Source organism: Erigeron canadensis, chromosome 4 (assembly GCF_010389155.1).
Source record: "Erigeron canadensis isolate Cc75 chromosome 4, C_canadensis_v1, whole genome shotgun sequence".
Taxonomy (NCBI): domain Eukaryota; kingdom Viridiplantae; phylum Streptophyta; class Magnoliopsida; order Asterales; family Asteraceae; genus Erigeron; species Erigeron canadensis.
The window spans coordinates 20052014-20066556 of record NC_057764.1 but is presented as its reverse complement, the minus strand read 5'-3'; the positions used below and the strand labels follow the sequence as shown (position 1 = coordinate 20066556).

General features: G+C 30.3%; 1 long non-coding RNA gene across 1 annotated transcript; it reads left to right on the top strand.

Moving 5' to 3' along the window:
* Positions 1–11333: 11333 nt before the first annotated feature.
* LOC122594848 lies at positions 11334–14206 on the top strand. Its single transcript, XR_006323124.1, has 5 exons — positions 11334–11432; positions 11539–11591; positions 11994–12113; positions 13484–13541; positions 13853–14206. It is a non-coding gene; the product is annotated as an uncharacterized LOC122594848 (long non-coding RNA).
* The last annotated feature ends 337 nt before the right edge of the window (positions 14207–14543 follow it).

Here is a 14543-nt window from a genome sequence, read left to right as displayed (position 1 = left end):
TAATTGGAACATGCAATATTAGCTAACATGGTGTTGATCTTTCCTCGATTCACAATCTAAATGCTAGCATGCATGCTGACTGACTTTTTTAATTTTGCTATTCGTTGTGTGGTCTGATGTAGGATGATGTGTAATTTCTAGTCTTTAATTTATAAACACGAATTACCTAACTACTTACTACTGTACATTCTCAAGCAGTGTACCCGTTCATATGCAGTAAAGTTGACTTAGTAAATCTGAAGGTGAATAAAAGTTGTTATTTGAAAATTTTACTAAAGTTAAATTATTTAAGAAAAAATTGTAGTAATTCTGAATAATTAATCTGAAAGAATTTTTGTTGTAGATATACAAAGCATACATACTTGGATTGGCTTAGATATCCATCAAAAAGTCATAATATCACTTTAGCAACAGAAGATATGATGCACTCTTGGACCTTATACGAATTATCACTCATTTAAGTAGTAAATAAATTGTAGAGTTGTATTAAGAAAAAAAAAACCGAAGATAATAAGGGCAGTTTAGTTCACAGAATGTTTTCGAAAGAATTGGAATTTGTTAAAGTAATTGGAATTTGAAAGAATTGAAATTTGAAAGTTTTAAAATCTGACATTGTGTTTGATTAACAAAATTCAATGGAATTCAATTAGAAAAATCATATACCAGCTATGTTAAAAGACAATATTATACTTTTATATATTCTTTATAAATAATAATTATCTTTTCATTTTAATAAAACATATATATTATAATATTGATATTGATATTGATTGATTACATATACTGATATACATATGACAATACACAGGCCCCAAATATTTCCACATCCAAGTATCCAACCGATAGTCAAACCCATCCTCTCGATCTTCAAAATTATTACTCAACCATATTTTTGAATCCATGTACAAACAAAAACAAGAAGCAAAAAATATGATACGGAGTAAATTGATACCAATAGTAAGTAAATTTCAGCCAGTTATTGTTTATTTTGAAGACATATAACAAAACCCTAATTCTATATCACCATTTTTTGTCGGCCGCCGTTTACATGGCTACCAATATTAATGGCTGACAATGATTAATATTATGTAGCGGTTAATATTCCTTTATAAGGTAACGTTGATAACTTCATATATGGTTGTGGTAGTTAATAGCCGGAATTCAAGAGCAGCCACGACGGTGGTGGTGGTGGTGGATGGTGTTCAGCGGTGGTGGTAGATGGTGGCCGGTGAGTCGTGTTCAGTCAATAGATGAAAGGAAGAACAGAGTTCAGTGGGATACAAAAGTTTGTAACTTTGCATAGAAAGGGTTAGTTTGTCAAAATCTTTGAAGTCCATTGGAATTCAAACTTTCCATGGCATAAGTGATGGAATTGTAAATTCTTTGTTTTTGGGAATTCAATAGAAAATTTTAAATTCCAATTCATAGTTTTCTCAAATCAAACATAGTAAAGCATGAAATTCAAATTTCAATGCTAATGAATTCCTAGGAATTCAATTAACCAAACACCCCCTAAATAATTAATATGGTATAGGAAAATGGTTAAAGAGTTTTACTAGAACAAAACTTTATAGCACTTGCATTAAGGTCGCAGAAAATTTCTCTCTTCAAATGATAAAAAAAACCTACCATCGAAACAAAGAAATATTTTTATAGACATGAAACTTTGGAATTAATCATTAAGAGATAAGACATCCAAATCTACAATAAAAGTCAAATTCGCAAGATATATTTTGAGTTTTTGCCAAATCATAAAGTAAAGAATCAATTTGAAACTTAAAGTCTAGAAAATGTTTATTAAGTTATACAATTATGTTATCTTTTCCTCTTTTATATGGTATTTTTTTTTTAAAACAGTAATAGTGATTGGACTCAGCGGCATGCCTCTTTATCGTCCGTTAAAGATCGACCACGTCACCAGCACAGTCAATCGAGGACATGACTGGCGGTGAAAGTTCCACTACTGTTATGGAGAAAATCAGCTAAATGCCAGAGAAAAACTGACGCAGACAGAATAAAGATAAACAATGGATTCTGTTGATTCAACGAATACCCAGAAACAATTCTTCTAAAATTCGTTGATTTTAAAAAGAATACCGAAATTTAGGGATTTTCACACAAACACGCACACGTGTAAGGGGGAAAAAATGAATTTTTGATTTAACATGAACTGATCATTTCCCCATGTCTAGATACATATAAATAAAGCTGCAAAATTCGAATGGGCCTTAAAATACAAGTGGGCCGAAAGTTATAACGAAAAGAAAGTCCAAAAAAACCGAAAAAACATACAAAATGGTCTAAAACTCATAGAAAAAGGCCGTTTCAGAGCTCGAAAGTCGACCAAACCGCCTTTGACGTTTGCAACTTGATGCGTCTCGTTTCTGCGGTCGTTTTGACTGGTCACACGCCCAAAACGGAGCCTTCTAGCAAAAGTTATACCCAATTTTATGATGGCCTCTTTTTGTCTTGATTTTCTAAAAACAAAAGAGCCTAGTCCTCAATGGTTGGGCTTGAGTTTGCATCATTAAACCCTCATGTAAACTATAGTGAAGAAGTTATGGAGAGTGCCACACACGCGTTACTGTAGACAGTGAGGACGATACAAAGCAGGCGGTGGGGCCCAGAACGGCGAAAATGTCAAACAAGGTTCAAGTCTGCCCATTGACTTTTCAGACTCTTCACTTCTACAACCTCCTTATCTTTTTGGATTAAAAACGATTTAATATTTTTACACTACTTGATATTTTAAACATACGCAAGTATGCAAATTCGAAGAAAACGAATATCGTTTCTAAATCCAGATACTGTTTAAAATTTTACTTTCCCCGACCAGTAAAAAGCCCCATGTGTTATTATGAATTTTACTATATTATTATACTTATAAATCTTTATTTTATCTTCATCTTTATATATAATAAAAGACAGCTGACCTAATAACTTATTAACCAATCATAGCTTTTGATTTTATCAAATTGAAAATTGATGATATCATTATTAATTTAATAATAAATCAAAAATATTAATTATCATTATCCAAATATATTAGTATATTATTTTTATATTAATATTTGTATAAAAAATCTCACTAATTTATAGTTTTCTGTTTTCTATCAATAATTTATACTTTTTACCTTCACTAAATACTTAATTTACAGTTTTCTGTTTTCCATCAATAATTTACACTTTTTACCCTTACTAAATACTTAATTTATAATTATTACAATTTGTAGTTATCAATCCTCACTAAATAGTTAATTAATTATTACAATTTGTACTAAACTTGAGAATTTTGTTTTAGATTTCATCATTTAACTAATTAAAAAAAGTTTAACTTTATATATATTTTTTTCTTCCATAAAATCTTTTTCTTTTAATATACCAAAAGGCCGCTGCTCTTAAAACTTAGAGAAAATGTCACAAATGGTCCCTGTGGTTGTTCATTTTAGCATGTTGCCCTTATACTTTTTTTTCGTTGCTAATTCTCCTTTGGTTTTTCAATTTCGTTGCTAACAGTCCCTACCACTAACATCTGTTAAATTAAGGCCGTTAAAACCCTCATTTGCATGGCACATGAAGGTATTGTAGTCTTTTCAACCATTTCTTTCCCAACACATTTATTTCCAAAACAATATCGGTATATTATACGTATCTATACATTTGATTCCAAAATCACCCCTTTTAATTCAAAAATCCTAGATTAATAATGAAATGGACCACTTTCAAATGTAATCAAAATCATATCCAAAGAAACTAATTTTAAATCAAACCCACTGCACATAAGCAAAATTAAAGTAAAACCATGATACAATCCAAATATGATTTGATATATATCTACCACAACACACATGTATACACAAAACATACAAAACACACATAGATGTAGGAACAACAACGGCAACAAATAGCAGTGGGAAATAGAACAGCAGCAACGCCTGTGTGTCTTTTTTTCGATCCCTTTTTCTTTATTGTGGCTCTCTGTTTTTCGATGCCCAATTAAAACCCAAATCCCCTTTGTTTGATTACATCTATATATATGTATACATCCCCACTTTGCTTGATGTCTCAATCCTCACTAAATAGTTAATTAATTATTACAATTTGTACTAAACTTGAGAATTTTGTTTTAGATTTCATCATTTAACTAATTAAAAAAAGTTTAACTTTATATATATTTTTTTCTTCCATAAAATCTTTTTCTTTTAATATACCAAAAGGCCGCTGCTCTTAAAACTTAGAGAAAATGTCACAAATGGTCCCTGTGGTTGTTCATTTTAGCATGTTGCCCCTTATACTTTTTTTTCGTTGCTAATTCTCCTTTGGTTTTTCAATTTCGTTGCTAACAGTCCCTACCACTAACATCTGTTAAATTAAGGCCGTTAAAACCCTCATTTGCATGGCACATGAAGGTATTGTAGTCTTTTCAACCATTTCTTTCCCAACACATTTATTTCCAAAACAATATCGGTATATTATACGTATCTATACATTTGATTCCATTTTTTTTCGTTGCTAATTCTCCTTTGGTTTTTCAATTTCGTTGCTAACAGTCCCTACCACTAACATCTGTTAAATTAAGGCCGTTAAAACCCTCATTTGCATGGCACATGAAGGTATTGTAGTCTTTTCAACCATTTCTTTCCCAACACATTTATTTCCAAAACAATATCGGTATATTATACGTATCTATACATTTGATTCCAAAATCACCCCTTTTAATTCAAAAATCCTAGATTAATAATGAAATGGACCACTTTCAAATGTAATCAAAATCATATCCAAAGAAACTAATTTTAAATCAAACCCACTGCACATAAGCAAAATTAAAGTAAAACCATGATACAATCCAAATATGATTTGATATATATCTACCACAACACACATGTATACACAAAACATACAAAACACACATAGATGTAGGAACAACAACGGCAACAAATAGCAGTGGGAAATAGAACAGCAGCAACGCCTGTGTGTCTTTTTTTCGATCCCTTTTTCTTTATTGTGGCTCTCTGTTTTTCGATGCCCAATTAAAACCCAAATCCCCTTTGTTTGATTACATCTATATATATACATATATATATACATCCCCACTTTGCTTGATGTCCATGTACAGGCCTATCTCTACATAAAATTAATATCATAAACCAATTGTTATAGTTTAATATTTATATCTATTTTTTTATAGCTCTCGTTAGATGCATTATAAGGATTTGCAATGCTTTCTAATTAATTGCTTTGAGATCTGCTATTTATGGGTCTACAATGTTTATAGTTTGCTATTGCGTGTTACAAAATATAATTTACATCATGATGACGATGATGATTGAAGAAGAAAATACGAACGAGAAAAAATGGATGAATAATTTTGGGTTGGGTTTTGATTATGTGTTCAGGTGATACCGATTTTAAATGCTTCACAATTAAAATTTGAGTTTAGATGTATATTGATTTATCGACTTATTATTAGGTTGAATTTGAATGAGTAAAAATTAAAAGTTTGTGTTATGTGATTTAGGTTCTGATGATGAAGATGATAATTGATAGGGATGAGAGAAATGTTAAACTTGAAAGGACTAATATACCCTTATTTAATGGTCAAATTTAACAGATGTTAGTGGCAGGGACTGCTAACAATGAAATTGAAAAACCAAGGGACCATTAGCAACGAAAAAAAATACAAGGGGCAAAATGCTAATATGAACAACCACAGGGACCATTTGTAACATTTTCTCTAAAACTTATTTACTAATCACAACTCTCGATTATTTTTTAAAGTTTGACTTTTGTTTTTAATATTGACTTTGATTTACACTTTTTGTTTTCATTTATAAATTTACATTTTTTAACCATTAATTACAATATAATAGATAAAGAATAATAACTAATACATATCCAAATAAAATAATAGATAACATATATTCGATTGAATAATAGCTATTATATATCATAATTATACGTTGTATCATATAAATATAAATTAAACTACTAAAAAGTAAATAAAGTTTAATGTAAATATATTAAGATTTTAAAAGTAATTGTACTATTATTCTTTTTTTTTGAACTTTTCTTTTATTAATTGTCATGATGACACGTATACGAAAAACAAAGAATGTAAAAATGTAATCTTTATTGGAAAAAAAATAACATTGTCATATTCTAATTGATATATTTAGAATATGTTTCATCTACATATAAGATATAATTTTTGAAAGTGTAAAATAAGAATGTTATATCATCTCGCGTATCAATAAATCAAATAAAATGATAGCGACCTATGTGATTTTTTGATATTCAAATATCGCTAAGTATGTAACAATTCATAACTTGAATGGACATTTGATGATTTTGTAATATTCAAATATCGTATGTCACTGTAAACAACTTTGATAAACATATTTTAAAAAATATTTCACTATAAAACTCAAAGTCTTATCATATAAATCAATATTTTTTACTAAAAATTATAAACTAAATTTTAAATCATACTAAACTAGCATCTAATATTGATAAAATTGTAAGCCCGTATATTCGACGGGCCTAAATCTAGTAGGGATATCATATTGAAAATATCATAGTTACACATGGAGTTTACTACTTATTGGTGTTTACTTTGATTAAAAAAATATATATATATATGTATAAATATGCATATCCATAACTATTATATTAAATTAGCATGTATAACTTTACCAATAATTGTATTCTATATCAATATAAATATTACAATTATTTTGTATAACCTTTGTGTTAACTTTGTTGTTGCTGTTTTAAAAATAAATTTTGCATTATGCTATAACAAATAATCACTTTTGCATCCAAATGTATTATTAGATTATTTGCATTTTACGAACTTAATAATTAAATAATTAAAATGTAATTCCAAACCCCGGTAATCTATGATGTCGTATGCGAGCGTATGATATAAGAATCATTCTTGGAATTAATTGTAGGAGATAACAGATGAAAGTGTGATAATTTTATATAATAATTAATTAATAGTAGAATGAAAAATATAAATGAAAACGTAGTCATTTTATATGATTAGCTTGATCCTGTTATCCTGTTCAATGAACTGTATATCTAACGAGAAAAAAAAAGCAAGCCGCTTCACAGGTTGCAGAAAATTCCCATGTGCAACAAAGTCGAACGGTAAGTGAAAGCCTTCAATTCCTTAAAAGGATGATCTGTGCTATGAACACTATGGAATGAATTCGATGAAAAAGAAGGTTGTGTCGAGGCCTATAATTTTCGGAGTGAGGCTGAAAGCAACAATGTTAGATTAATTGACGTAAGTCTTTATATTGCATGGAGTGTTCCTTTGCTTTATTTTAGAGCATGAAAAGTACTAAACCACACGAAGTTTACACACATTACTTGCAAGTATTAGAAGAATTACTTGATGTAAAATTCTGCTATTTGCTTTATTTTAATTTGACCAATTTAATTTGGCATTAGCAGAAATATTGATGAAATGGTACATGTAAGGCCAGCTCCATGTTATTAACTCACAAGCAAAATTAGATGGACCAAATTAAAATCCAAATACAAATGAACTGCAGAGATACAAACATAAATGGACTGTTAAACCATACCTATATATATATATATATATATATATATATGAAAAAGTGAATATAAGGTTGTTCGGTACCTAAGTTTAGGTGTGAAACCTTTCATAAAAAAAATTTATAATATTTTTTGATTAATGAACATATGTTTGAGCCCCATGAATTTTATGAATTAAAAAAATAATATGTGAGTATTTCACATCTAAGTTTAATTACTTAACAGCCTTATATATTCCAATCCCCATATATATATATATATATATATAACTTACAAGTTACAACACACCTTGGCAACATAAGTTTTAAACAAGAAGAACGTCAATTTTTAGTCCCAATTCCCAAAGACACTCTATTTTATGAGTTCTTTGCGTTTTTATTTTTTTCGTTTGTTGGGCTTTGTTTGGGGTTTGTTTGTCTTTTTAGGCCCATTCAAAATTCTCGGTAATGTTTATTCTATTGTGTTGTATGAAATTTCGTTTTCTATTCCAAGTATATGCGTCAGAGTGAAGAATCACTCTGATTATCGGTGTTTCAATGATAATCAAAATAATTGTTCCTGACATTTGTATAAATCAATATGTGCAATTTGTAACTATTTAGTTTTTTGGTATACTTTAACAGAATTTGAAAGATATAAACACAACGTGCCTGTTATTCCTTGTTTTTTACTAATTTGGCTTCTGATTTAGGCTTAGATGTTTTCATTTTCATTTAGATTTGATATTGTTAGTCGTTCTTCATATTTCATATAACTTAAACAAAATTTAATTTGGATTTAGTTTATGTTTTCTACTTTCTATTCAGATTACGAGACGGGGTGCCCGCGCGATGCAGCGGTGATGGTGGTAACGACAAAGGTGTGGCTGCGGCAATTGTGGCGATAATGTGCGGCGGTAAGGGTTAATATGGTTATTTAAGGATTGGAGAATCTATTTTGTAGTTTATTTTATTAAAGGTATTATATGTATATAAGTAAGATGTTTAAATTAGTGAATAAATAAGAAGGGTAATATGGTCATTTCAGGTTCTTAATTACTTAAAGGGGAAGGGCAGTTTGCTTTATATAGTAGTATACATAAAACCTTTTGGCATTTAGTTTTGTCTTACATTTGTCGTACGTTAAATACAACCCGGAGGCTTATCTTTGACTACAAGAGCAACTTAAGAACTACAAATGTGTCAAAGATATACTACTTAATAATTAACGAGACGGGGTGCCCGCGCGATGCAACGATGATGGTGGTAACGACAAAGGTGTGGCTGCGGCAATTCTGGCGATGATGTGCGGCGGTAAGGGTTAATATGGTTATTTAAGGATTCGAGAATCGATGTTGTAGTTTATTTTATTAAGGGTATTATAGGTATATAGGTAAAGATGTTTAAATTAGTGAATAAATAAGAATGGTAATATGGTCATTTCAGGTTCTTAATTACTTAAAGGGGAAAGACAGTTTGCTTTATATAGTAGTATAGATATATGCAATTTCTTTACATAAGATCTCCTAATCCAGCAAAGGAAAACATAGTTAAATTAAGTCAAAAGTTAATTACACATTATCTAACATACAAGTCTCCGACCAATGTAAGTAACAATTTTATTTTCTACTTGCAACAGATTTAAAAGCGCCTATCACAAAACCTTTACTAAAATCGTGTGTTCTTGTAATGCCTAGGGCTCGACTAACAATTGTCGTTAATGATGGAAGTCGAATTATCATCAACATTACGTGTACACCACACGTTGAAGATTTTGTACCATTTACTGGCGTGCAATTCAAAGAATCAGCGAAATTTGAGAATTTATAGCGAAGTCATTTAATATATAGATTATATAGGTAGCATCAGTAGCGTGAATGTGTGCTCATGTATCAGTAAAATTATTCGGAGTCCCAAGATCTTTTTACTAACATCAGACGTAGCTCAACAATATTATGCGAATCAACTATGACTTTAGACCTTTAAAAATCAAAGGTCTCAACATTTTGTATACTAGACTTAATGTTTGGACTGGATATCATTATATAATTTACATTGCAATAACAATCTTATTGGTTTTTACATCAACATCTGCATCTTTTTATTACTAATAGTTCGATAACATAAGTCGAATTACCTTTCTTTTTGCTTTTTTTTATTTACTATAACTTGTATGCTAATGAACAAGGCCACAAAATTAATCTCACTTAAGACATCAAAAATCTTAAGCTGACACTGAATAATACATAATAATCACAAGAGTGGGCCGAGATTATAAGTTAGAGATGCAAAAATTTTTAGAGAAACCAATATGCTAAGTGAACAACCACAAGAGGCATCATAATTTAGAGGTATCAAAAACTTGGTTCATGCTCAGTTATGCTAGGAACAATTTTGGAGCTAGATTGGAGGATATGCAAGTTTGCTATTATACTTTTCAAAGGAAAAAGATGTAGCATTAGGCTAGACTAGACTCTAGAGTGAAGATAACTAAAAAACTTTATCATTTCTGTAGGAGTAAGACGATAAGGTGCTTAGCAATATGAGTAGCACTAGGCATAAGCTCAATAGAGAACTCGACCTCACGATCGGGTGGAAGACCAGGTAGAGATCTGGAGCATTACCTTCACCGACTTCAAGAGCATCAAACTGATCTGGCAAACTCTACCCTTCTCTAATCGATTAACGTCAACATCTTATGTAAGGGGTTTTCATCAACAAAGTCTTAGTTCACGATGAAGCTTGATTGCAAACGTGGTCCATTGATTGTCATCAGCAGCCCTTGAGATTTCAGCAGCAATAATCTTTCTTGTGTTTGCTCTGAAGTTCATTGCTTTTTTGAAACTTAAAAGCACACGTATCATTCAGGTCTTTTTGAAAAGTTGTCTACTAAACGGGCTAGCCCAATATTTTGTGAAATTATTTGGTTATCCACTAGTTAAACATTCTTCAATAAATTTGTTAAGTTATTGCTTAAAAATAATCTTCGAATAAGTATAAAAAAGTCTTCTAAAATCATTTTTGAAAAAATCATAACCCTTAAATGAAAAATAATATAAAATTCTAACCCTTAGATTGTTTGCTTACCTCATTTTCCTTTTTTAAATCTGTTTACTAATTTATTATTAATATTATTTTAATGCTAAACTACATTAGTACATTAACCTTAATTGTGCTAAATCATTTTGAAACGAACTATATATGTTCGTGGCTAATGTTCTGTGCTCTATACCCAATAGAGGCTCTTGGTTTTAATTTCTAATAGACTAATAGTATATATATCAAGTCAATAATTAATTACATGACTTTTTTGTTGTTTCAAAAAAATAAAAAATTAATTAAAAAAATTAATACATGATATATTATATAGTAATTTTATTTCTTTGTAAATAACTCTTTCGTATTATTAGTGTTTAATATAGTATCGATCAACTTTTATTCATGTAATAAATTACCAGTGACACCTCTTACGCTGTCATTATCAATTTTCATAATTATATAATAAAATGTCATTTTTATTTTCTTAGTTTTTTTTTTTTAACTTATCTTTTTAACATATAATGTATTAAACTATAGATGTACATCATTATGAAACTTTAACATGTAACTAATCGTATAATTTAGCCCGCGTAATACGCGGGATAATAATCTAGTTACTAATATAAATTTAAGTTGTGTTAATAATCCTATTAAAAATCAATTTTTTTATTAAGTCAAATCTATCTATACTCTAAGCCCGCTCTTTTCAGTTATTCCAATACTAGCCCTGAATACCATAAACTCAATTCTTTTCTCTCGATCTCTTTCTCACGCATACACATTCTCGCCATCCCCATCTTTCCAAGTCTTTTGTTATTCCTATACTACCCCTGGATACCATAAAATGTCGGTTTTTCCTCCATCCAATCAGTTTTTTGTTAGATCTGATTGTATATTTTGTCAGATGTGATTGTTTAAATGTTACTGTTTATTATTCTTTTTTTTTTTGCAGATTTCTTATTCCCGATGAAGAATTTTTGTGGATTAAAATAGTCCATTCTTCAGGTATGTTTATATCACCACCATCTCTTGCGTATTCTTCAAGGCTTTGAATATTTATAAGCTTGATATTTCTTAGATATAAAAGTTTTTGGGGTTTTTAACTATCAAAAAGGATTTATCTTTCATTTGCATATCGAAAAAAGCAAGGTAACGGTTTTGTTGAAAGTCTGTTGTTTTTTGCTGTAGAAATTGTGTGAGATTATTCTTTTTTTTTTTTTTTTTGCAAAAACTGGGCTACTAACTGATTGTATGTAAGCAATGCATTTGCTTTTTTCTTTCTGTATCCATACCTTCCTCTCACTTCAACCATATTAAGATATAAAACGACTTTTATTGGCCGAGATGTTTAAAGGTTTTTTATCCAATCATAACTTAGTTTAATTATTAATGTATGCTGCGCAACAGGGGCACCAACTCCCGAAAAGTGATCCCTGCTCATTGAATCATAATGTTACCTCTGATTCACGATTCGGAAAGTGATCTGCTGGCAATGCAAATTATTGAAAGCATCAAGTTGGACTTATGGTAAGCCCTTGAATTTGTTTCACAGCTATATATGCTTAATGGCATTTGTATACCGCTGTAACACTCTCGAGTCATTTAAGTCTGGTTCCTATATTTGCTATGAATTAAGATATCCGTGTTAGGAAGCACTTAATTAAATGATCAATGCTTATTATTTTATAAATGCCTACAAGTTGACTGAATTTAGTAGTGTTCATGTTATGGGTAGTGTTCATGTTGACTTTATTTTTTTTTTTGGTAGCCACAAGCATATGATTTTCGTAAGCCAAGTCTGTCATTGTTACAAGTTATTTACATCTACAAATACTATTAAAGGAGATTAAGTGATGAACTAAAAATGCTTAATGTGTCAATAAGCCAAGTCTGTCATTGTTACAAGTTATTTACATTTTTAAAACATATAGAAGCACTGAGATGTTTTACGTGTCTATATCTTAGGGTGTGATTTTTTATTTTTTTTTTATTTGTTTGGGGCTGAGCTTTTCCCATTTAATATAAGGAGTGAGTTATTTTGATAACTTATAAAATAAAAAAAACTCAAGAAATCATTCTGGATCACACATTATTTCTCTCTTTCCCCCTTTTCAATTAAATAATAAAATTCACCAAAATCATTCAAAATGTTTTATCTCACAAACCGTAAATCGTTAAACGAAACAAAAAGCATGGGTAGTCTTAAACTTTCGTCCTTTTTCATTAGAGATCCAATTCGATATACTTTTGACGACTTTTTAATTTTCGTTTTCATTTTGGTACTTACACATAACTTTCACATGTGTAGGTTGAACAAAAATTATGATTCGGATCAGGCTTCGCCATCAAGGATATTCATAAACCAAAGCTGGTGGGAGTGATAGGTCATTGAGGGTGATAGGTCATTGAGGGTGATAAGTCATAGAGGGTGATAGGTCATAGGGGTGACCGGTGATGGGTAATCTACTTAACGGGCTCCGCCCTTGGCCACCATGGCTCCGCCCTCGATTGACTGACTCCACCCTTAACCTTCATTGTTGTGTACATATGTTTATTTACTAATTTATATGTGAAAATAATGATCCTGCACATGTGTAGGTACACAAGTACAAGAGGAAAAAAAACAAAAATTAAAAACTCGTCAAAAGTATATCGAATTGCATCTCTACTGAAAGAGGACGAAATTTTAAGACTACCTATGTTTTTTGTTTCGTCTAACGATTTACGGTTTGGGAGATAAAACTTTTTAAATGATTTGGGTGAATTTTATTATTTAATTGAAGAGAGAGAACGAGAGAATGAATGTGTGATCCAGTAGTTCTTGAGTTTTTTTTTTATTTGTGGGTTCTTAAATAACACTTCCTCTCTAATATAATTCCTTTTATATCTGTTTATAGATTTTAAAGTCTCAAGATAAACTATTAAGTTTCAATTGCAAATTCGTTTCAACTTATGGTAAGTTGCTTTGATTGTGTGTGTCACAAAATTATAAGTTATTGAACTTTGGGTTAAGGACTATTATTGAACTTTGGGTCAGGCGGGATGGGTAAACTGTCAAAAAGTTTTTAGTTGTATCAGGTCATTTTTAGTACAACGTTATAATATGACCAATGGGGTTGGAAGTTGGATTGATTTGGAAAAAAAAATTACTTTCTTGTAGAATTGCATTTTAGGTCAAATGGTCAACAAATGGTGGTATATTTTGAGGCAGTTGACTTACTACTATCGTATTATATAAACTAATAGTGTACTCTTTTCGGCTATAGCTTATAGATACCATAGTTGAAAAGGCTGCATAAGCTGTTGGATGTTACTGCCCATTACTTGGAGAACTTGGTGTTTTCCAAACTGACCAACTAACAAATGTTCATTGAAAGCCAAATGTCCCTTATGCGATATTGGGGAGTTCAAGTCATATTAATAGCTTATTCACCACGCTTGCAAATACCGAGTATACTGCTGATTTTATTATTCAAGTTTGTCAACGGATGTTTTTCATCAAGTATAACTCTGCAAGGCTACCAAGTATACCATTAATGTTGTATTTGGGCCATGATATTGAATTTTTTTCATATGGTTTATTTGCATATTATACTCCAATTAGATCAAATATTTGGAAATGTGCATCAAGTTCTTTTTATGAGTTTTCATGGACTACAAAATCAAACGTTTGCTGTGAAGTTGACAAACTTTCAATACCTTTATCATATGTTTGATCATCATCCACATGACTTCTAAATATATTCATTGAGATTTAGTACGGTGATAGTTCTGTGTCTTTATATCCCATCTATCCTCAGGTTGTAAAAATGTTATTGTATTTTAGAAATATTTGTTTGAAATTATTGTCCTAATAACATCTCACATGTTGTAGACTGTCACCGCTGCGACGTGCGGGTACTCTTCTAGTTTTGAACAAATTAAACACAAAGACCTAGTATAAGAAATGTAATTGCA